General features: G+C 38.1%; 2 long non-coding RNA genes across 2 annotated transcripts; both read right to left on the bottom strand.

Annotated features, from left to right (window-relative positions):
* Positions 1-4,458: 4,458 nt before the first annotated feature.
* On the bottom strand, positions 4,459-5,804 carry LOC142172844 (uncharacterized). Its single transcript, XR_012701808.1, has 3 exons — positions 5,450-5,804; positions 4,943-5,106; positions 4,459-4,767 (listed from the first exon to the last, which is right to left on the bottom strand). It is a non-coding gene; the product is annotated as an uncharacterized LOC142172844 (long non-coding RNA).
* Positions 5,805-11,149: 5,345 nt separating this feature from the next.
* Positions 11,150-25,722, bottom strand: LOC142172843 (uncharacterized). Its single transcript, XR_012701807.1, has 2 exons — positions 25,051-25,722; positions 11,150-11,414 (listed from the first exon to the last, which is right to left on the bottom strand). It is a non-coding gene; the product is annotated as an uncharacterized LOC142172843 (long non-coding RNA).
* Between the last annotated feature and the right edge of the window lie 297 nt (positions 25,723-26,019).

Below are 26,019 nucleotides of genomic sequence, written 5' to 3'. Positions count from 1 at the left end.
CAAAGGCTAGTGGGAAAATTTGGTTATTTGCATCCTTTGAAACTAAAATCATTAAAACGCCACGAAATTTTGACTTCAAAAAAGTTGCATCAACAGCAATCACTGGTCTACAATGATTCCAACCAGCTATTGATGATCCATATGCATAAAACATAAAAGAAACCTGGAAATACAATATAAAACAAGGTTAACAGAAGTTAAGGACAGGTAGTCCTGAACTTCAGATTATAAGGGTAAAAGTTAAGACAGACAGTCCTTAACTTAGAGTTTCACGTTATAAAGTTAAGGACATGCGGTCCTTATGAGTTCAAAGTTCAAAACTTAAGGACAGACAGTCCTTTACTTTGAATTACAAGTACAAAAGTTAAGGATAGCCAGTCCTGAACTTCTGGTTACAACTCAAAAGTTAACTGGTTAAAGACAGCATGTCCTAAATTTTATAAAACATACTAATAAATTTTTTTTGATTTACCTATTGTTGTCGTCTATCTTTATGTTAGTATAAGTTCCAGGGTTTTTACTTCTCATCATATACAAGTATGAAGACAATAATTCATAATTCTCTTCGGGAGTTCCTCTTATTAAAGCGGAAGCAAGTTGAATAGCACGCCACGCCTTGTGATACCCAATATCTAGTCCATGCAATTTTTGCATCTCTGCCATGACAAAAGCTGGTGTAACTTCAAACCTTGGGTCTTGAAGATTGTCGATAATGTAACCACTAATCAACTTTGAAGTAACATGCCTTTGATCAGCTTTCATAGTATTAACAGAGCAGTCATGCTTTTTCTCAATCTTTACTATCTTGAACAGTGTTGAATCTTTAATTCTGAAAGCACGCACATACCAACAACACCTATCATCATTACATTTCAACGAATATCTTGTTGAGCTTGATCTAACAACCTTGAATTCAAAATGTCCTTTAATTACTATATTCGAAAAACAGTTAATTATACTCTTCTTCTTGTCAAATACTGATCCGACTTTTATTTCATCCAATGAAACATTTTCTCTTAATATCGTAGTTGGGGATTCTTTTTGTTTCAAATTTGATCTTCATCTAGTTAGTTGAGTAGAGGTTTTTTTAGCAACTTCTTCGATTACCGGTGCACTCTCTAAGACTTGAATACCCAAAGCTTGTTTGTTGTCAATCTCTATAATGCTTTGTCCTTCTACTTGAATAGAATCAAATGTTTGAAGCACCTTTTCAGTTATTGGTTGAGCTTCAACCATATCTATTTCCATTATCTGTTGGCATTTGTCTTGATTGTCATGTTGAGTTTCTCTGTTGACATGTGTTTGAAGCACCTCTTCAGTTATTGCTTGAGCTTCAACCATATCTATTTCCATTATCTGTTGGCATTTGTTTTGATTGTCATGTTGAGTTTCTGTGTTGACATGTTCGTTGCTTGTTGATCCAAAAACTCTTTCCGAAATATCAACAATGAAACGACAGCCCTTGAAGAGTGAATGAGTTTTTAGTAACTCTATACATGTGTGAAGATCTAAATCTTTGGATACAAACATTCCCTTGCTTGTTCCAAGGTTGATATCAAACAATATTACTGCTTCAAGCTTGTGTCTATCCAATTCAATAACTTCAAAGATCTGTTTAATGAAATCTTCAAACCGAATTGCCTCAGGTACCAGAACAAGCTTTGTTTGATGATCAAGATATTTATAGTCTTCAGTCCATCTACCATTAAAAGCAACTATAATGCATATTGTTTCCATCCTGCAAGTCAAGAGAATGGGAAACTCAGGACATATTTTATAATACAATCCTTGTATAATTAAGAACAGGTACTGTAAGTTCAAGACCAAGTTAAGGACCAAGTATCCTTAACATTTGAACTTGGAATTCAAAGTTAATGACTGTTTGTCCTTAATTTTTGACCCTGTAATTGAAACTTAAGAACTGCCTGTCCTTAACCTTTGAACTTGGAATTCAAATTTAAGGACTGTCTGTCTTTAACTTTTGAACATGCAAGTCAAACTTAAGGAGTCATGTCCTTAACTTTTCAACTTGTAATCCAAACTTAAGGATTTCATGTCCTTAACTTTTGAACCTGCAAGTCAAACTTAAGGACTCATGTCCTGAACTTTTCAACTTAAAACTCAAACTTCAGGAACTAGTGTCTTTAAAAATCAGGACACTATGTCCTTAATATTATGTGCTCAATTTTTATAGAATTAACCTATAATTCAAACTTAAGGATTTCTTGTCCTTAACTTTCCAACTTGAAACCCAAAGTTAAGGACCAAATGTCCTTAACTTTTTCAATTTGAAACTCAAATTTCAGGACTTAGTGTCATCAACTTTTTCAAAACAATTTGCAAAACTATGACAGTATGTCCTTAATATACAGAAGAACAGCAACAAAGTTAAGGACATTGTATCCTTAACTTTTTCAATTCAATTTGCAAAATGAGGACACTATGTCCTTAATATTATGTGCTCAATTTTTATAGAATTATCACAAGACGCGATGTCCTTAACTTTATCAACCCAGAAATTTTAAAAAAAAATCAAATTTCTAATTACTGTATAAAAATCAATAGAAATCGGAAAGAGTATAACTATGTCGAAATAAAAATCAATAGAAAAACATAAAAGTATAACTTACTGTAAATCTATGTCGATTTTTGGATGAGAATGTTGAATTATTGAAATCGGAAGAGAATCTTCTTCAATTTCGACGATCACAGTGTAGTTTTGCGCTGCTGCTGCTGATCGTTCTTAAAAGCGTAGGTATAAGTTATAGCAGAAGGGTATTTTCGTCTAGTCAAGTATAAGTTTATTAAACCAGTGGCTAAAGACTAAAGACATTTAAAACACTGGCTTTAAAATAAAGACAGGTGATGTTAGTGGCTATTTGTGCACATCTCCCTTTTGTTTACTGAAATTGGGCTTGGATTGACTCTAGTATGGACATACTTTGACTGGACCATTTGTATTAGCCCTAGAGAATTATTTTTGGGCTTCATTGAGCTTTTCTCGTGGGTATTATCATTTTTAGTCCGTATCGAAAATTATTTATATTTGATAGTCAAAAAAATGTATTATATATATATATATATATATATATATATATATATATATATATATATATATATATATATATTATGTATGTTATATACAAAAATTATATATAACTTTTATACATTTTTCGGCTATTATTTTTACAGCGGCTATACAATGTCTTTTTTCCTTTTCTCTTATACTAGCCCACACTTTAAATTTTCAAAATTAATTGTGAAGAATTAATTCAAATAGCCGCTCATCCAATCGCTTACTAAAAATAGTCGATGCAGGTATAATATATGCGTACTTTATGTATTATATGTGTATAACTATGTATAATCAATGTATAAATTATATATATAACTAAAAAAATAAATAACGAATATGACCGGCTATTTATGTAAGATTATCTATACAATTAACATGCCATCATTTCTCACACGAGTAAAGGAAAGAAAATGAAGTCCAACCGTAGAAAATGGATACGAAGATACTTTCCAATGATGGTTTTCTAAATTACTAGACTGTTTTGAGTTAAATATATAATACTTTCATTTTTTTTTCCAAGACAAGAAATACTAGTATTATCATTATCATCACCTTTCGTAGGAAACCTTATTCGAGACGTATCTAGTGTAAAGTTGTGAGTTTAATTGAACTCATAATTTTCGTTTATACTTTATATTTTTGCCTAAAAAATCATTATATATATATAAGTTATAACAATAAATTTTAAACTCATTAAATTAGATAAAATATTGTAAAATTGTGAATCTGAATCCATAAAGATTTTGCTCGTTTTTGCAAGTCTTTATGCAAACCTACCTCAGTTAACAAGACCATATTTGGAGAAATGATTAGCCAATGCCATGCACAGTCTGTAGTATCCACGTGAGAGTTAATGTACTCATTAGAGATGACAATTTGAGCTTAAACCTATTTGATCTGTTCAACCCATTCAAGGTTGGGCTGGTCACTAACCTGCCCATTTCTTAAACTCAGTCCATCTTGACTCAATCCATTCAACCTACCTAAAGTTGGGTTGATTTTTAGCCCAAATTGTTCCATAAGTAACTTTTCTAAAATAACTTTAAAATTATTTTTTCTTGTCTGATATGTTATATATGACCATAACAAAAAAAAAGTCTTATTTGATAATTAAACAATTCATAAGAAAATAATATACATTAATTAAAACTTAGTAAAAGTTGAGCGGGTCGGGCTATGACCCACATTTTAGCTCAACTTGACATAGTCCATCTCAACGCAAGTTACTTTTGACACTTCTACTACTCATTGATATTTGCTATTGCCACGACCCAAACCGATGGGCTGCGACGGGCACCCTATACCTTACCCAACCGAGTACCAACATAACGTATCTTTTCATTTCATACTATCATCGATAACTGAGCGGAAGGCTGCCGTGAGTTAAGTAGAATACAATATGTGATACCAATTTATACATAAGACATATGGGCCTATAAGGCCAAAATAACCACCTGTATACTGAACATAGACCGACAAGGCCATACAATCTTTTACGTACATGACATCTGTCTACAAGCCTCTAAGAATACATAATTTTCATACAGGTAGGGATAGAGCCCTGCCATACTAAACAGTACACGTCTAAATCATACTAACCAAACAAACAACCCCGAAACAAATGGAGCGCACCAACATCTTCCGCTGAGATGATAGCCTACTTGGAGGGCTCTCGACCTATCTATCGGGACCTGCCGACATGAAACGCAGCGTCCCCAGGCAAAAGGGATGTCAGTATGAATAATGTACTGAGTGTGTAAGACACATAAATAAGTACATAACAGATATAAAAGAAATATAGAGTAAATAATTCAAGTTGTAAGTCTGAAAAACATTATAAATCATGAAATACTTATAGTGTCATACATATGCGTATGAATGTCATGTCGTGCATAGGTACATGTTTCATAACATCATCAGCCTCTGAGGGCATCCCATCATATCATCTCGGCCAGTGTGGGCAAAATCATCAACGTATACCAGCTGATCAGGTGGTGGTGCGTATATAATGCCGTAACCTTTTCCATATCCTACATACATATAATATACATATATATACGCGTATATAACGTCATTTGGTCATGTGTCAATGTACATGAATGCAATGCATGAGAAGTACGTTAATAAAATCTTTCGGAATGTCATAAGACCATTATGTCTTTTGAGTAATATCATGAAGTAAACTTTTTCAACTTACGTATTTTTATGAGACCCATGAACAGAGGATAAAATAATAGGACACATGAGAATTCAAAAACGTAGGTATTTCTAATAATTCTATGAATAGAGTCATTTGTGGAAGTTGTGTATTTGCTCATTTCGTTTGTATCGTATGGATTATACCAAAAGAAAGAAGGGATAGCCTTAACATACCTGAACCGATTCTCTTTTGCGGAAACACATAACGACAGATTGAAGTAAGGAAAAGTCCGTATAATATTCTTGAGAAATATTGTATCGGACTTTTTTTTTGAATTAGCACAACACGTTGGAACAAATTATAAGCAACAAAGGCGATACAAGAAAGAGATGCGGCAAAAAAATGTTATAATGTAAGGTTCTAGACATTCATAGAACGAAAAGGAAATTCCTCCAAAACTGAGTATTTTAACTTTTGATTTTGACTTTCACTTTTGGAATCCATTTGGTAGAAGGGATCATAAATGGTTGATAGTTAAGTCTTTAAGAATGCTAACATTTCCCTCCACCCCACACTTCTGATGGTAACCTTTAATATGGAAAATGTTTTGAAATGAAATGAATGTGTAAACTTTCTCATTAGTTTACCACTTCATACTCCTCAATGTGACACATATACCAAATGACTAATGAGTCATTGTCCAAGAATTGGCTCACTGCCACGTTGGGTAGATTTAAAGTTATTCAAACTTTATCCACCTATTTCCTTAATTACATGGTTAATCTTCCACCAAAAATCCACAATTAACCAAATATCCACATAATTAAGAATTATATCCACTTACTTAAAATATTACTCACTTTTCACGTACCTTATACACCTTACTATCATGGCCATGTGGTACCTTCTATGGTACTAGTCCATAAATATCGGGTATTTTAGCTCGGGCCGTATTTTATCCCAACATGCCAAACTTGGACAAAAATTTATTTTCTTTGACTTGCTTCTCCTCTCACTTTCACGAATTTATTTATCACTTGTTTGAAATAGCATAATGCTCATAATTTCCAAATAATCTTTTCCTTGGACTGATGTCCATTACCTTACGACAAATTCAACGTACAATACTACAAGGTGCAACATCGTCATAATTTAATACTGCTAAGTATATCATCATCGTAATGTAATACTGCAAGGTATAACATCATCATAATATAATACTGCAGGATGTAACATCATCGTAATATAATACTGCGGGACGTAATATCGACGTAATATTGCAGGGCGTAACATCATTCCCTCCTTTGGAACATTCGTCCTCGAATGTTGATTGATGTTCGTATCATTTCCATAACTTATAGCTCTTGGGAATACCTTAATACTCTTCTTGCCATTTAGGCAGTTGTTATGTGAATAAATCCAAAGGCCGGGGCATTCCCCCCTATAGACCTCTTTCCCACGCCATGACTTGTGATCGAATTCCTTCCAATCTCATAACTGTTGCTACCTCCTACCATGCAACCTCTACGATACTGACCTTGTCAGTGTGCCTATGCAACTCTTCTCTCCTTTTTCTTACGGCTTTTAGCCATCTCTAGGCCTTACTTTGTAAACATATACAAGGCTTAATAGGATGCCATTCGGGGCATCTATAGGTGTACTGAAGTTCTTCGCTCGGTACTTTGTAGAACTTGCGAATATGGCTCTATCTTATTTCATAGACCTGGTCATCCATTCGTATGACTTTACTGTATCTACATAGGTCATACTATACCATAGTTCTTACTTCGATTTATCGTTACTGAGGTCTGCAACCAACTCTAGGTTACTCTTGTTGCTTATCCTTAAGACTGATGGTCTAATCTCATCTCATATTGGTGAACTTTTATCCATTTATTGTTGATTCATCACTTACCACTAATAACTTGATCTCTTATGTAACACCACCGTTAGGGCTCGCATCTCAATCTGACTCACCCTATATGGGTTTTTAGTCCCTTACGATTCATGAAATCCTATTCGAGTCATTACTCAATCGAAAGCCCAAACATCATCCTTTATCTATCACAATCACGCCCTTATTCTACTCAGGGCAACATTCCATCTCTTTTAAATGCTACTAGTCTTAGACTCCTTTGAGTTTATTCTGGCTATACTGAGCTTTCTATAACTTAAGGAGCCATCAGCTCCCTTGTTTTTATGGGATCAACCCCGGTGACTTATCCATTTTTGTCATCCTCTCCCTTACATTCTTCTTATCCTTACTCTTTTCTTTCTAAAACCTTGTCGTTCTATCATACTTTAGCTTGCGACTGGTTTCCTTATGCTTTTCTGGAACATTGAGACATCACATCATCTCTAACTTTTCTTTCACTTTCTAATTAGACCTTTCGGTACTTGGAAACCATAGGCTGGAAGGTATGCCACTGACGACGCTACTATCATTTCTGGATACTGAATCCCAACGTTTCTAGTTTTTTACCTGAAGTATGGACCACTCTCATTCTTTTATACTTGAGTATTTCATACGTTGTTTACTTTTACCTTACTTAAAATATCACCTCACATTCTTCTATTTCTTTCATAACCTCCCTCCCACATAGGTATAAATCACATCCACCATTTAAAGCTTTATTATAATACTTGCACCTCTGGTGCCTATTCAATCCAGTGGGAGCTCCATACTGAATTCTTATGAGGCTGGTAGTCTTCAGTGGGCTTCATTGTAGAGCCATTATTAAATATGGCTACTATACTACCTTTCTTATACCTTTGCTATTTAAGAGTGATCCTGAGGTTTATAATTCTCTTGGTCCACTCCTGTTTTACTTAGTCGATGTAACTCTTTAGATTCCCCTACTTTCTGATCAGCCTTTATGTAGGCTTAAGCTATCTTCCGATCTGCGGCTCCTGGCATTAATTATTACTTTAGCCTTTTGTGGGCGCTGAGGGATATCCATGATACAATCCTTTAACAGTTTAATCATTCGTCTATAACCTGGACTCAATTCTTTCTTTTAATATATACCAGAATCTTCTACGGCTGTATATGCTGTATGTATAAAACGCCGACCCCTTAAGTGAGTTCATAACGTAACCAACTCTGGATCATTAATCGAATAATTCCTTTCTTTCAATCTTAGCTTTCTTTAAATGTAAGCTATTACTTTTCTTGGTCCTTTTGCCCCTTGTTGTGTCCATACTTAGCTTGTCTTAGTGCCCACACATATTAAAATTCCATACAACTCATATGATCTTGAATATTACATCTTATTTTTACTCCCTGTTCATTAGCCATGGTAGATGCCACTTTCTTAGGGAGTGCATACAATGTTGTTTGGAGACTGTTGTCGCACGACCATTTCCTCTTTAGGTCGTTGTGCTTAGGTTAAAGCCTTCTTCCTTGTTTCCTCAGCTAGTCTTTCGTCATAGTACTTAGGGAAGACCCTCTGACTCTTGTAAAGCTGTGAGCCTATTACATTGTATACTCGACAGACCTTCTAATGTCCTTCCTTGCCTATACTTATCCGTAGTTACTTACCTCCACGCCCTTGTGCTTGTAGGGTTGCTTCTAAACTGATATTTTGACTGTCTTCCCAGTGGCACTCTCTTTGATTTTCGTAACACTCATGCAGTACCTTTAACTACCCCGACTCTTATTTGAATATATCTCTAGTATTATAATGACATTACTGCGAGGCTGAATTTTCCATGTTGGGGTTTACTATGTTTATTTTATACAATCTGTTGACTCGTCTGTAACCTCTTGTTTAGCCATAACCGGGCTCTTCCTGCTCAATTACTAATTACTCATTGGCCCATTCTTATATCAATATTCCGCGTAATCTTTCTTGGGTTATTTCCTTTGTCTTAACTTACGTCTTAATTACTCATTGGCCCATTCTTATATCAATATTCCGCGTAATATTTCTTGGGTTATTTCCTTTATCTTAACTTACGTCTCGCACTGACTCCTTTTTTTAAAATAACATCTCAGGCATGAACCTTTACTTCCTCTCCTTGATGTTGTTCTTGCACAATATTCCGGAATCGTAGTGTATCTATAGGATTTTTGATAAGTGCCAGCTCATTCCTTTTTCATTTTTTTATCGCATTCTTCCTTTACCATTCCATAGTCACTAGAACCACTTAATTCCGATTTAATGCCACATTACTCCATATTCCCCCCTTAGGGGAATACTAAGAGCTGAGGCCACGAGGATCTACCTATAGATGTTTTACCTCTTCATCTTTGGCGTCGTTTCACAATATTAATGATCCTTACTCGCCTTACGACAATCCTTCTGTACCAAGGATAACAAATTCCCTTACTCGCGATGGTGAAACTTAGCGCAACTGGCATATACAGTACCTTAAGCTTAACTTTGCTCACATCGCTTGCTTTAGGGAAACGTCTTCCTGAATGACCTTTCTCTGAATTTCTTATGAATCTTCTTCTGTTGTCCATTCTATTATGGCTGGAACGCAATATGAAATTCTCATGATGCCAACCATCATCAAATCACTCATTCCTTAATTCATGTTTAGTTTACCTTGTTCACCAGTCCATACTGATTTCTATTACTCTAGGTCTAACTTTTCCTTCTGTTAGTCACATTGGAGTCACGAGCTTATTTCTCGAAATGAGGATATGACCTTATGGCCTATATTCTTTTGATGTCTCAAGGCCTGTCACCTCTCGTCTTTGTTTTTCTTCATTTGACTATAGATTTTGTAACACTCTACTGTTGCCCTTCATGTATCACATCTTACTCATAGTGCTTCATTATCCCTCTTCGTACTTCCCTGCTAATATTTCTATTTATCACTTTATCCTGAAAACTTTAACAAGACATTCTTTCGCGTTTTACCTTCCCTTGCTCCATCTACTGGATCTTCGGGCTGCCTGACATTCTCCCTCTACTAGGGACGGGAGCCATACTAAGGTAATATTTATCCCTTCAAGATTTTCAGTTCCTATCTTTATAGTACTCATATCTAGCTATACTATTTTAGTGTGCACCATCTAGGTGTCTCACAAGGAGATCTATTGGCACATTTGCAATATCCTTTGAAAATGTCAACTAACACAAACAATTCGCTTACCATTTTGGATCACTCTAACCCCAGCCAGATCGTGATATTATGTCCTTCTCTTTAACCATATTTGTTAGCTCCCACATAGCCTAACTTAGATCGGTGTGGCCAATTATACATACCTTTGTTACTATTGAAGGTAACTCAAAATGCTTATATCTCTCTTCCTGTATTATAGGTAATGTTCATCTCTACTAATTAGGTACCTCGTACCCTTCTTCACCTTGCTTCTTCTATTTGTTGAAACTTGTATCTACCTTCCGATTCTCTTATTTCTTACTGTAAGAGTACATAGACATTCTTGCCTTAGAGATCCTTATCAAGAAGCTTGCACGTCTTAGTGTCCTCATGTTCTATTGGAGACCTTACATACATCATAAGCATGATGCAAAATCGAGTTTCTCTGACTCAATTCTCCCACAGCCACATTCAATTCCTTACCAAACATCTTTCTAGATGTAGGCATCGTCGTATTATGAATAAGATATAATTTAGGAAATTGAGTTCTTACAACCGAGCTCTACCACACGATCTAGAGTAAGAAGAAAGAGTGATAGTCCTAAATGCCCTATAGCTTCCTGCTTATAAGTGTGGTGCACGACATACCCATAAACAAGACTCTACTAGACACGGCTTGTAGACTCCCTAGGACAGAACTGCTCTGATACCACTTTTGTCACTACCCAAACCAATGGGCCGCGATGGGAACCTGATACCTTACCCAACCGAATACCAACATAACGTATCTTTTCATTTTATTCTATCATAGATAACTGAGCCGGAAGGCTGCTGCGAGTTAAGAATACAACATGTGATACCAATTTATACATAAGACATACGGGCCTATAAGGCCAAAATAACGACCTGTATACTGAACATAAGCCGACAAGGCCATACAATTTTTTACGTACATAACGTCTGTCTACAAGCCTCTAAAAATACATAATTTTCATAAAGTTCGGGACAGAGCCCTGCCATACCAAACAGTACACGTCTAAATCATACTAACCAAACAAACAACTCCGAAGCAAATTGAGCGCACCAACATCTTCCGCTGAGCTGATAGCCTACTTGGAGGACTCTAGACCTGTCTGTCGGGACCTGCAGGCATGAAACATAACATCTTCAGGTAAAAGGGATGTCAGCACGAATAATGTACCGAGTATGTAAGGCACATAAATAAGTACATAACAGACATGGAAGAAATATAGAGTAAATAACTTAACCTGTAAGTCTGGAAAACTTTGTAAATCATGAAATACTTATAGTGTCATGCATATGCATATGAATATCATGTTGTGCATAGGTACATGTTATATAACATCATCAGCCTCTGAGGGCATTCCATCATATCATCTCGGCCACTGTGGGCAAAATCATCAACATATACAAGCTGATCAGGTGGTGGTGCGTACATAACGCCGTAACTTTTTCCCATATCCCATATATATATACGTGTATATAACATCATCTGATCATGGGTCAATATAATGGATGAGATGAGAAGTACGTTAATAAAATCTTTCGGAATATCATAAGACCATTATGTCTTTGAGTAATATCATGAAGTAAACTTTTTCAACTTACGTATTTTTCGGAGACCTATGAACAGAAGATAAAATAATAGGACACATGGGAATTTAAGAACGTAGGCATTTCTAATACTTCTATGAATAGAGTCATTTGTGGAAGTTGTGCATTTGCTCATTTCGTTTGTATCGTATGGATCATGCCAAGAGAAAGAAGGAATATCCTTAACATACATGAACCAATTCTCTTTTGCAGAAACACATAACAACGGATTGAAGTAAGGAAAAATTCGTATAATATTCTTGAGAAAGATTGTACCGGGCTTTTTTTTGAATTAGCATAACACGTTGGAACAAATTATAAGCAACAAGGCGATACAAGAAAGATATGTGGCAAAAAATTGTTATAATGTAAGGTTTTGGACATTCACAGAACGAAAAGAAAATTCCTCCAAAACTAAGTATTTTAACTCTTGATTTTGACTTTCACTTTTGGAATCCATTTGGTAGAAAGGATCATAAATGGTTGATAGTTAAATCTTTAAGAATGCTAACGTTTCCCTCCACCCACACTTCTGACGGTAACCTTTAATATGGAAAATGTTTTGAAATGAAATGAATGTGTAAACTTTCTCATTAGTTTGTCACTTCATACTCCTTAATGTGACACATATACCAAATGACTAATGAGTCATTGTCCAAGAATTGGCTCACTGCCACGTTGGGTGGATTTAAAGTTATCCAAACTTTATCCACATATTTCCTTAATTACATGGTTAATCTTCTACCAAAAATCCACAATTAACCAAATATCCAAATAATTAAGAATTATCTCCACTTACTTAAAATATTACTTACTTTTCACATACCTTATATACCTTACTATCATGGCCATGTGGTACTTTATATGGTACTAGTCCATAAATATCGGGTATTTTAGCTCGGGCCGTATTTTATCCCAACATGCCAAACTTGGACGAAAATTCATTTTCTTTGACTTGCTTATCCTCTCACCTTCACGAATTTACTTATAACTTATTTGAAATAGCATAATGCTCATAATTTCCAAATAATCTTTTCCTTGGACTGATGTCCATTGCCTTACGATAAATTTAATGTACAATACTACAGGGTGCAACATCGTCATAATTTAATACTGCGAAGCGTAACATCATCGTAATGTAATATTGCAAGGCATAACATCATCGTAATATAATACTGCATGACATAACATTATTGTAATTTAATATTGAGGATGTAATATCGATGTAATATTGCGGGGTGTAACAACTATTTTCCACTAGCACATGTATCGAATAAGCATCAAGATTTCGGTAAATAGAAAGAAATCACATAATGTTTTTTGTCGATGCTGATATTTGAACAAGATATACCTCATATTTTTCTTAGTTTCATTAACACTTAACGACACATTTTGATGCAAGGACTAAATCCTTATTTAGTCATACCATTGATTTTTAGTGGTTGTTTGTGTATATGTCGAAATCTGTTTCAGCATTTAGTGCAAAGTAACCTCACGGAAAGAGTCAGCCGAGGTCGATCAGGAAATAACAAGGCTCTTGGTCGGGATGCATACAATTTTCGAGGTCGAGCATCGCAAAAGAGCTGTAACGGCTAGTTTATTAGAATAGGATATTGAAGAAAATATTTCAGTGAATATTCTCTACATATTTACTATTAGGGTTTATTGGGGTATTCCCATATAAATAGAAACAAAAGGTCAATGAAAATGGCATGTAATATTCAATTGATAAGAACACTTTTTTAGAGGAAGATTCTCTCTCTAGCAAGGATACAAACTTTACCTTTTCACCAACATTCTTGCTTATATTATTCCATACTTTTCCATCAGATTCGAGAATTATCCAAACATTCTAGGATTTATCTGTCACTCATCATTATTAAAGGGAACACTCATCTAGCTTATTCATTATTGGGTGAAACATTTCTCTTATTTAATACTTAATAATCATTTGTTGTTATTTATAGCTAGTTACTCCTTCATTTATTCTCACATCTATTTGGATATTCATTGATTATTATTATTAATTCTCTGCCATATTTGTCTACGCGTTAACCACTTCTTCGGAGTTTGTATCTGTGGAAATTATTGTTAACTAAGTTTAATCCGTCAATAAACAAGTATAATTATTTAATTCGGAAGTTAATACTTTTTGGTCAAACAATTTGGTACCGTCTGTGAGGATTTCTTAGTTAATTTTTTAGTTTTCTCTAGATCTATAGCTAACATGGACTACTAACGTAAAAAAAAAACAAGATCCCCTTTCCTTGTATACACAGATCTGATATGGTAGGTAACAGAGAAGAAAGAACGAGGATAATGGGCGACCTCAACCTCTTGAACACCATCAATGAGATTTCTAAAGCAGAGGGCAAGGATATAACGCCCAATACACCCCCCAGGCGAGGCGGATCACCTCCTCATTACAGCATCACAATATCTCTTGGTAAATGAGCTTCCACTTCTGTAGTGAAAGAGATGCCACCAACAGTAAAAAAAACTCCCCGAAGCTTGGCTAATTGACACGCTATCCAGCATCCTCCACAAGCCCACACATGATACGATTGCAGAAAACGCAAGGACGTGTGTCATACCACTAGAGAGTGAGCAGTATGACCCATTCCCTCCTCCAATGACAGGTATTGCTCATAAAATCGTTAATATGCAGATGACGACACCCTCACAGCCATTTTGAAAAAGATGGAGGGAATGGAGAATGAGAACAAAACACTTCGGGACCAAATGAGAGAATATCAAGAAAGGGTCGATAAGATGTCAGGTGCCCTAAAGCTCTTGCCAAATAGAGAACAATTCGGAGCTGCCCGCATGCTCCATTGGAACATTCGAAGAAATGGACGACAAGTTCGTAATGGCCCATGCTGGGGCCAAAAAGGCAGAGGCGAGAGTGAATGACATATTCGCTATCAAACAGTTGTCGGGAGAACGATTGAGGGACTTCCTCGCCTGATTCAACCGAGTAAGAATGACCTTACCAAATGTATCGGAAGGAATGGCCATCGCAGCTTTCTAGAATGGGTTGAGCATAAATGGTTCAAGGGCGATAAGAAAGTTATTATGTCGGCTTATGAAGCACCCCTCAACTACTTGGGATGAAATACACAATGCATATTATGCCGAGGTCCACGCAGACGAGGACGACCTCAATGGGCCAACTCATCGACTGACCTCGATACAAGTCGAATCCAGAAAATATCGAAGAAATAATATCAGGAGGGACCTCGTAGCTCCGCGACCCAACAGGGAACGAAATTTATCATATGTCAGAACTGCTATTGCATTCTCAAAACGCCATGAAGAGGTCCTACCTTGACCAAGAGCTGGGACTCACAAGAACGAAAGAGGTATGTCCCCTATTATCCGCTCACAATTTTTGTATGTCACCTACAGAAATAGTCTACGCCTTGGAGAAGCTCGGATCTAAGGTGAAATGGCCACAAAGGATGATGTCAGACCCGAATACCAGAAAATCGGACGCCCTTTGTGAGTTCCACCAAGAGCGAGGGCACAAAATCGAGGATTGTATCGCCCTAAGACAGGAGGTCATAAACATGCTACGTCAGGGACACCTCAAAAAGTTGTTGAGAGATCGGGGAAGGACCAACTTCACTAGAGAACGCGAATAACATCAAGGACCACCAAAACCGCCCTCGCCAACTCGCACTGTCAACATGATCATCGACGGCAACGACGATGCTTCTATCAATAGCATGAAGTTTAACACAACCCACAAGCTCAAACGGTCGATCACCCACAAACGATATGACAAGCTCGAAGAGAGTATCATCTTCGATAAGTCAGATACCGATGATTTGGTTTTCCCTCACTATGATGCCCTTGTTATCACTTTATGAATTCTAGATACCGATGTGAGACGCAATATGGTAGACGATGGGAGCGATGCGTGCATTATCCACCCTCGAGTACTTACACAAATGAAACTCTAGGATAAGATAGTGCCACGTTGCATCACACTAACGGGTTTTAACGATGCAGTTGAGCGAACATTGATCCAGAGAAATCACACTCCTCGTCCTGACTGGTGGCATCACTTTGGAAACCATATTCCATATCATGGACCAGGACACAACATACAATGCCATAATAGGGCGGCTATGGATACACGCCATGAGAGTCACCCTCTTTTGCTTGTACCAAGTCATCAAATTCCCAATTACATGGGGAATATTTATCATATGAGGGGAACAACGTACATCTCGCGAATGTTACCGCATCACCCTAGATTGTACGGTTGCTGAACAAGCAAAGGGCAAAGGAAAAAAGGCATAACAATCAACAGAGTTGAGGTCGATATATAGTGAAAGCGAGGACATCATCAGAGACCCCGATGTGGTAGAAGCAGTAAAATCGACCATTGAGGACCTCGACCCCATTCAATTAGACAGCAACGACCACAGCAAGAAAGCTTACATCAGCTGCAAGCTTCATGAACTAGGTAAATTTCGTCAATTCTTAACTGATAATGCAGACTTGTTTGCTTTTAGCCATGCAAACATACCAGGTATCCCGAAGGAAATCTCCACGCAAAAGTTGAACGTCGACCCATTCCACCCCCAGTGAGGTAGGTTAGGCGTACCCCATAATAAATGATGCAGTACACGAAGAGGTTGAAAAGTTATTGGAAAATGGCTCTGTTAGGGAGTCAAAATATCCCCAATGGGTGGCCAATATGGTCATGGTGAAAAAGAAAAATGGGAAGTGGCTAATGCACGTAGACTTTACAAATTCGAATAAAGCATGCCCCAAGGATTCATTTCCATTACCTCATATCGACCAACTCATCGACGCCATGGCCGGGCACGAACTACTAAGCTTCTTGGACGCTTACTTGGGCTATAATCAGATCCTCATGGAAGAAGAAGATCGGGAGAAAACAACTTTCATTACCCATCAGGGGATGTACTGCTATAGAGTCATTCCATTCGGACTGAAAAACGTAGGGGCAACATACCAAAGGTTAGTAACAAAGATGTTCAAAGACCAACTCGGTAAAACGATGGAGGTTTACATAGACGACATGCTAGTCAAGTCCAAAAGAAAGGAAGATCACATCGTCCAACTAAGAGAGACCTTCGACATACTCAGACAATACAGAATGAAACTGAACCCGAAAAAATGTGCATTTGGCGTGGCCTCAGGAAAATTCTTAGGTTTCCTAGTATCACAGCGAGGTATCAAGGTCAAACCTGATATTATCAAAGCCATCGAAGGGATACCAGAGCACTTGACCACCAGAAAACATGTTCAGAGATTGACTGGCCGCGTCGCCGCTCTTTCAAGATTCATCTCGCGATCATCGGATAGGTGTCACAAATTCTTCAGCATGCTCAAGAAAGATAACGGCCTCCAATGGACTTCAGAGTGCGTTCAAGCCCTAAAGGACCTAAAATCATACTTGTCATCACCACCACAAAGGCAAAGATCAGGTCACTTAAAGTCGGGGACTACGTGCTCAAAGATAAAACACAAGCAAGCAAAGACCCACGGGAAGGTAAACTGGGAACAAATTGGGATGGCCCATACAAAATCACAGCAACAACAAACAAAGGGTCATTCCAACTAGAAACAATGGAAGGAAAATTAATACCGAACAACTAGAATATCACCCACCTCAAGTACTTCAACTTCTTAAAAAAAGCATCCTCCAAATCATACTTTTTTTTCCTTCGCTTGGGTTTTGTTCCAATTGGGTTTTCTCAAGGAGGTTTTTAACGAGGCGATGAAGAGGACACTTTAGGTTGAAGTGCGGACAGACGGATGCACAGGATGGCTAGTTAATTGCTCGACTTCTCCAGCTCAACTAATGAAGGGACCAAATAGATTGGAACTAGGACTGGAACGCCAGCAAACGCCTGAAAAATATGTAAATTTCTCCTAAATATGTAATTTTCTCCAAGTGTATGAACAAAGAACAAATACACGAAGTTCATTTCTATTGCTCCAAATGTATAACCAAGGCAATGTCGCATAAAAGTTCACAACACCGACAAATGACGCACCAAAAGGCATACCTAATCGGCCCACGGCCATAACTAAATATAGGTTATATTCGACCTCATTTGAATCGATACCTAATTGGCCCACGGCCACAACTAAGTATAGGTTATATTCGACCTAGTTTGAATCAACACCTAATAGGCCTATGGCCACAACTAAGTATAGGTTATATTTGACCTAGTTCGAATTAACACCTAATCGGCCCACAACCACAACTAAGTACAGGTTATATTCGACCTAGTTCAAATCAACAACTAATCGGCCCACGACCCTAATTAAGTGTTGGTTGTACTCGACCTCATTCGAATCAACACCTAGTCGGCCCACGGCCCTAATTAAGCATTGGTTATACTCGATCTTGTTCGAATCAACAAGTAATCGGGCCTCAGCCATAGATAAACATACAATACATTCGACCACATTCAAACTAACATCCACTGACCCTCAGCCATGATCAAACCAAGGTTTTGTTTCAACCTCGTTCAACCCACTTGAGCTAAGTTATTACGACTAAGGCAACCAAGCAACAAAATCAACAAACATACAAGCTTGAATAGAAGAAAAAAGAATCAGGTACGAGTAACACAACTAGTATTTCATACTTAGAATATTTTTTTACAAAGACTCGAAAAGATGCCCACAAAAAAAATGCACAAGTCTGCGGCTAAACAAAAAAAAAGAAAGAAAAAACTAATAATCGTTGCCTAGCCTATCAGCATCATCAACTTGATCACCTAAGCCATCTTCATCTGCCCCTTCGCCCTCACTATCGCCATCAGGTTACTCATCCTCATACTAGGCATCCTCTTCAATCTGATCCACACTCACATCCTCCTCATCATCACCGGCCTTCGGTATAGCGGGATCGTAGCCACAAGCAACCCGAGCCCTACATGACTTAACACGAGCATCCTCGAAGACGACCTCTGAAATAGTTCCCACACTCATTAGGTCTCTTAATATATCTAGCTGGGCCTCGGCATGAATCCACTCCTCATATATATCTCGGGGAACATTAGGAAAACCAGACCCACGAGAAAACGATGACCGAACTAATAATTGGGCTTTCTCGGCTTCAAGAACGGTGACTCGATCAAAAAATCCAGAAGCCTCTTTTGCCAATTTGCCAATCCTTTCATTAAGCCGCTTCTCCTTGAGCCTCACCATCTCCAAGGCGTTTTCCCTCTCGGAACGCAGAACACGGACCATGATCTCCAAAGCCTTCGCCTTCCTTATAGCCCCCAATCGAGCTAACTCCGCCTTTTCATGATCTTCTGCCTTTTTAGCGACCTTGCTGATTAAAGCATTCAATTTTAATTGACATTCTTCAAGCTCGGCACGCAGTGAGACCACCTGGGGTTGGAGATTGCCGCATTGAGCTTCCAAGACCTTGCTGACCTTGAGCTCTTCTTCTTTGGTTCTCAACGTTCCCTCAAGAATGCTGCATTTTTTGATGACCCTCATCAGCTCGTCATCTTTCTCCTTCAATTCGTTTTGAAGAGCCTAAAATTGTTGTTAACCGCCTACAAATCTCGTGGTGCTTGCCACAGTACTTACGGTATTTTTTCTCCATCTTCAGAAAAGGGCCTTACGCTTCTCCTCTCTCTGGGCACTCTTAATTTCCAAAACCACAGTCTACATAAAAATATAGAAAGAAGAAAACAAAAAGTAAGAACGGAGCACAAAAATGTTGAACTTGAGAAACAAAAGACAAAACGCTTACTCTAAGAGCAAGGACGACTATGCTCCTTGATAGGGTAGAATCATCCAATTTTTCAAGGGTTTTACCCTCCACTTCAGAAGAGGGGACCTAGTGAAGGAACCACGTTCTCCGTATTCACCAACAAATCTCGATCCATGGAGATCGCAATGGTCCGCGTGGCCTTTCTAGTCTCTCTTCAAGCCGGGTAAACCCTTCCCCCATCATCCTCATCTCCTTGGTGTCAAGATCACAACCCGTCTTATGCCCATCCTTAGCAACGCCTTTACCTATCACGTTGACTGGAGAAGAAGGACCATCAGCTGGTCGCGAGGTAGTTGGCTCATCTTGCCGTAAAGTATCAGAAACCCTCGCAGTAGAAACCCTCGCAGACGGTGTCTCGATTTCTGTCGTGGCATCAGGAAAAGGCACACCCTCTACGGCCTCAACCAAGGGCGGAATCTCAAATGACAACTCGACATCATCCTCAAGCACTATGGTCGTTGTCTCACGTATGACGTAATCACCATGGTTAAACCTATAGCTCGGGTAACCCTATCGCTACCTTCCATCGGCCTTCTTTTACGGGGAACCAAATCCTCGCTGCCCAGCGATGACTCCCCTTATTTGTCTACAAGACGATAAGTACCCGCAGGTGGAGAAGAAACCGATGCAGAGGCAGCATCAGATGGGGTCGACAACCGAGTGGACCTGGCCGCAGTTGACGTAGGAACACAAGGAGATTCTCGAGCTGACTTAGCTGCAACCACAATAGGAACAGATTCCAAAGGAGAAGCAGCCTTCCTCTTAGGAAAATTTACCTTTTCATCAACATTCTTGCTTACATTATTCCATACTTTTTCATCAGATTTGAGAATAGTCTGAATATTCTATGATTTATCTGTCACTCATCATTGTTAGGGGGAACACTCATCTAGCTCATGCATTGTTGGGTGAAAAATTAATCTTATTTACTTAAATGTTATTTGTTGTTATTTATTGCTAGTCACTCCTTTATTATTTCTCACTTTCTTTGGATATTCATTGATTGTTATTATTAATTCTTTTCCATATCTGTCTACACGTTAATCACTTCTTCGGAGTTTGCATCTGGGAAAATTATTGTTAACTAAGTTTAATCCTTCAATAAACAAGTATAATTATTTTAATCGGAAGGTAACACTTTTTTGGTCAAACAGTTTGGTTATTAGTTATCCCATATAGTTGTCCCACTTTTTATATGGGATAGTTACATTATTTTAGTATAAAATAATTCATGGGACTAATTAATGCCAATAAGCAAATTCGAGATAAAATAATATTGCATTTTATCCCAAAATTGTTATCTCTTATCCTACCTGCCAAGCGTCTCCTTAAAGTGTAATGAAAATCCCCTTCACCATATTTCACTTGAGGGACTACTTGCAAAAGTTTGTTTCCGCAAAAATAGAAGTGCATAAATTTGTTCTCATTTGGCGACAATCTTATGATTTCTATAAAACTATCTATTTTAATGAGGTGATTATGCAATGATTAAACTTGTATATGTATAGGCCAAAATCTGCCTTAAGGGAATTTAGTGTAAAGCGACATTAAGAAAAAGATGCAGTCGAGGTCGACCAGGAAGCAGTGGGATTCGTGGCCGGGCTGTCAACAACGATCGAGGTCGAGCACCAAGGACAGAACAATAACGACTAGTTTTTGTAATCAGATATTAAAGAGAATATTCTATTGAATATTCTCTGCACTTGTACTATTAGGGTTTTTTAGGGACATGTCTCATAGAAAAAGAGATAATTGGGGAAGGCATGTAACATTGACTTGATAAGAACACTTTTCAGAAGAAGATTCTCTCTCTCTAGCAAAGATACAAGCTTTACCTTTTACAATATTCTTACACACATTATCCCATACCTTTCCATCAGATCCGAGAATAGTTTGAATATTTGAAAATTTGTTTGTCATTCATCATTGTCAGAAGGAACAATCATCCATTTCATTCATTATTGGGTGAATCGTTCCCCCTATTTACGTAAATGCCATTTATTATTAATTATTCCCCCATTGTTATCCATATCTTTTGGAGTATTAAATGTGTTTGATTTTCAATCTCTCACCGATTTTATCCAATATCATCTAAACTGTCATGTTCTATATCTAGAGATATTATTATTAACTAAGTTTAACCCTTCATTACATAAAATTTAATAGTTTAACTGAAAGTTTATATTTTTTGGTCAAAAAATTTGGTGCCGTCTGTGAGGATTTTCTAGTTAAATATTTAGTTTCCTCTAGATCTACAACTAGCATGGATTGCTAACAAAAAAAAAAGAACAAAATTCCTTTTCCTTATACGCACAGATCCGATATGGCAGGTAATGGAGAAGAAAGAAAGAGGGTAATAGGGACCTCACAACCAACCTCTTGAACACAATCAATGAGGTTTCTGAAATAGAAGGTGAGGATATAACGCCTAATGCCTCTCCCAGGCGAGGCACGCCACCTCATTCTCAAGGTAGTATCGCAACGTCTCGCGGTAAATGAGCTTCCATGTCCGGATGGAAGAGGCGCCACCAACAGTAAAAAACCTCCTCGAGTCTTGGCTAACTGACATGCTAACCAGCATCCTCCACAAGCCCGCTCAAGATACAGTTATAGAAAATGCAAGGACTTGCACTTCATGAATAACGGTCGAGCAACGTGGCCCGTTCCCTCCTCCAATGATAGGTATTACTCATAACACTATTAATAGTGTTGGTGACGACACCCTCACATCCATTTTGAAAAAGATGGCGGAAATGGAGAACGAGAACAAAGTGCTTCGGGACCAAATGAGAGAACACCAAGAAGGGTTGATAAAATATCGAGTTCCCCAAAGCTCTTGCCAAAGAGAGATGTTGGTCGGTTTGTCGATCAACCATACAGTGATGAAGCCGCCCCGCATGCCATACCGAAGACCTTCAAAATGCCGACCTACCTAAAAATATATGATGGTACGACCAATCCCGAAGATCATGTAACTCACTATGTCACCGCCGTGAAAGGCAACGACCCCGCCAAGGAACAAGTAACCTCCATTTTGATGAAAAAATTCGACGAGACCCTCACTGGAGGAGCATTAACATGGTATTCTCAGCTGCCCATGCGTTCCATTGAAACATTCGAAGCGATGGCTGATAAGTTCGTAATGGCCCACGTCGGGGCCAAAAAGACAGAGGCAAGAGTGAACGATATATTTGCTATCAAATAATCACTGAGAGAAGGATTGAGGGACTTCCTTGCCCGATTCAACCGAGTAAGAATGAACTTACCAAATGTATCGAAAGGAATGGCCATCGCAGCTTTCCAGAACGGGCTAAGCAGAAATGGTTCAAGGGCGACAGGAAAGTTGTTAAGTCGGCTTATTAAGTATCTCCCAACTACTTGGGATAAAATACACAATGCCTATTGTGCCGAGGTTAGAGTAGATGAGGACGACCTCAATAGGCCGACTTACCGATTGACCTCGATACAAGCAGAGTCCATAAAAGATTAAAGAAACGATGCCAGAAGGGACCTCGTAGCTCCACAACCCAATCGGAAATGAAATATACCATATGTCAGAAGCGCCATTGTACCCCCTTCCCACTGCGAAGAGCGCCCACCTAGACCAAGGACAGGGACTTACCAGAATGAGGGAGGTATGCCCCCTTTGTTATCCGCTCACAATTTATGTGTGTCACCTTCAGAAATGGTCTACGCATTGGAGAAACTCGGATCAAAGGTAATGGCCACAAAAAATGAGGTCAGATCCACGCACCAGAAAGTCAGACACCCTTTGCAAGTTCCACCAAGAACGAGGGCACAAAACTGAGGACTGCATCGCCCTAAAATAGGAGGTCATAAACATGCTTCGACAAGGACACCTTAAGGAATTGCTGAGCAACCGGGGAAGTGCCAAATTTTCCATAGGATGCGAACAACATCAAGGACCACCGAAACCGCCCTCACGAACCCGCACCATCCAAATGAACATCGGTGGCGGCGACAATGCTACTATCAAACGTGTAAAGTTCACCACAACCCATAAGCTCAAACTGTCGATCACTCACGAACGGTATGACGAACTCGAAGAAAGTACCATCTTTGATAAGTCAGATAGATACCTACTGTTTGGTTTTCCTTTACTATGATGCCCTTGTTCTCACTTTACGAATTTTAGATACAGATGTGAGATGCATTATGGTAGACGATGGGAGCGGCGCGTGCATTATCCACCCTCGGGTACTTGCACAAATGAAAGTCGAGGATAAGATAGTGTCGTGTTGTATCATACTAATGTCACACCTCCTTTTTACCACCCCGAGGAAGGGGCATCTTGGAGTTTTTTCCAATTTAAGTAACAATCGAAACGGAATTATTTTTATATAAAATCAGAGTCGCCACTTGGGATAATTTATGGTGTCCCAAGTCACCGGTTCAAATCCCGAATCTAGGAAAGATTGACTCTATTTTATAGTCCGCGAAACACAGAAATTCAGGTAAGGAATTCTGTTAATCCGGGAGAAGGTGTTAGGCATTCCCGAGTTCTGTGGTTCTAGCACGGTCGCTCAACTGTTATTATTGGCCTATTTATTTGATTTTAAAACACCTTTGAAACCTATGTGCATTTTTATTCCTTCTAAACCGCTTTTAATAATCCAATTGTCATACAGCTAATTATTTAATTACTCGTTGCAAATCATGTCACGAGAGTCGTACCCACGATCGACAATATGTTCATTTTATTAACAAGATTAAATTATAACCGGGTAACATAAATGTACCCCCGGATTTAGAAATTAGGCAATCACAACTACGTCACGGGAACCGTACCCGTAGCTATGACAATTTATTTACATAAACGTGCCTAAAGCAAACTACGAACGTTCAAGGCATTTTATACACGAGTTAAGATAATTAATATGAGGGCCATAGATTATGTGATTCAATTGTATGAATGGCACGCCTCAGTTTTATTAAAAGGAAAGCTATTCCTAACAATCTAAGCACGTCGTAGGCATGAATCAATAACTCAAAGAATTATATTCCAAATTGAAGTATGATTGAAATTATCCTCCCGCTGACATGAAAACTTATTTATTTTATACCTTTTTTTATTCCCAATCCCACCCAAAATTCCAAGTACTCAAACTTATATTTTTTTTCAAAAACTCACGCCACTACTAAATAACTCATTCATATATTTATGTATCTAGTTAAAATAAACGAAAATCCTATTGTATTAACTTAAACCATTTACCATACTCAAAAATATTAAATTAACGAGTACAATAAGATAAGATAGCCCTTCAGGCGTGAAAAACATGTTCAAGCATTAAAAGCAAACTTAAATCTAACATGGAATCATCGTTCACAAAAGCATAGAAGAAACAAAGATGAAGGGTAGACCTCAAATGAAGGATCTGACTTTTATTATTGTGAAACTCAACAACGAGCCGAACCGCGACAGAATTCAACAACGGACCTCGAATCAGCACCTCGGATCTACTAACGGAAAGCTCGTCGGCAAGACTCGAATACGTGGTGGAGTTATGGGGCTGGATTTTGGTGGAGGTTTGTGTTGATTATATGTGGCTGACAGTGATGCTTTTCTTACGATGGGTTTGTGATTGTTTGGCCAGAGATTTGCAGCTGCATTTCATTGAGCTTTTCTTACGATGGGTTTGTGATGCTTTTAAATGCTTTTCACTGAGCTTTTTATTGAGCTTTTAAGAGCTTCGTACATGGAGTCTCTATTTGTGCTTTAGCGCCGAAGAAGATGAAGGGCAGGGTCATTATTGTTCTGTTTTGCGGCTAATGTCTTTAGGCGCTGAGAAGACGAAGAATGGGGATGGTCTTTGGGTGGAAAACGGAAAGTTGAGGGTGGTTGTTTGTGAGATGGCCGCTTTGTTTTTGCTCAGCCAAAATCCATGAAAATGGCTGCTTTGTTTTCAGAAGGATACAGATCAGTGGGGGGAGGGTCCTCTGTTGAAAACGGTGCCCATGGTTATTTGTATATAGGTCTAGGTTTTCTAAGGAAATTGTATGATATATATATATCTATGTGTCTATCGGGTCAGATCCCTGCCCCATTTTCTTTTGGTACCCATTAAATATAATATGTATGAAAAATATATGTGAGTAATTAATGAATGCAATGTGATAAAATATGATTGGAGAGATATTCAAGTAAGGTTAGTCACGTGAATTTGCTAGAGAGGATAAGGAGAAATTGGCTATGCGGACCTTTCGATTGGCCCTTTTTTTTAGTTTTCTTTTGAAAAAAGTAAATAAATAAAGGGTACCTAGATTAAAACTAGTAACTAAAGATATTCATTAATCTTTGGCAAGGAAATTTTTTTAAAAAAAATCTTATAA

Source organism: Nicotiana tabacum, chromosome 18 (assembly GCF_000715075.1).
Source record: "Nicotiana tabacum cultivar K326 chromosome 18, ASM71507v2, whole genome shotgun sequence".
NCBI classification, from domain to species: Eukaryota; Viridiplantae; Streptophyta; class Magnoliopsida; order Solanales; family Solanaceae; genus Nicotiana; species Nicotiana tabacum.
This window is presented reverse-complemented; position numbering and strand designations above follow the sequence as displayed.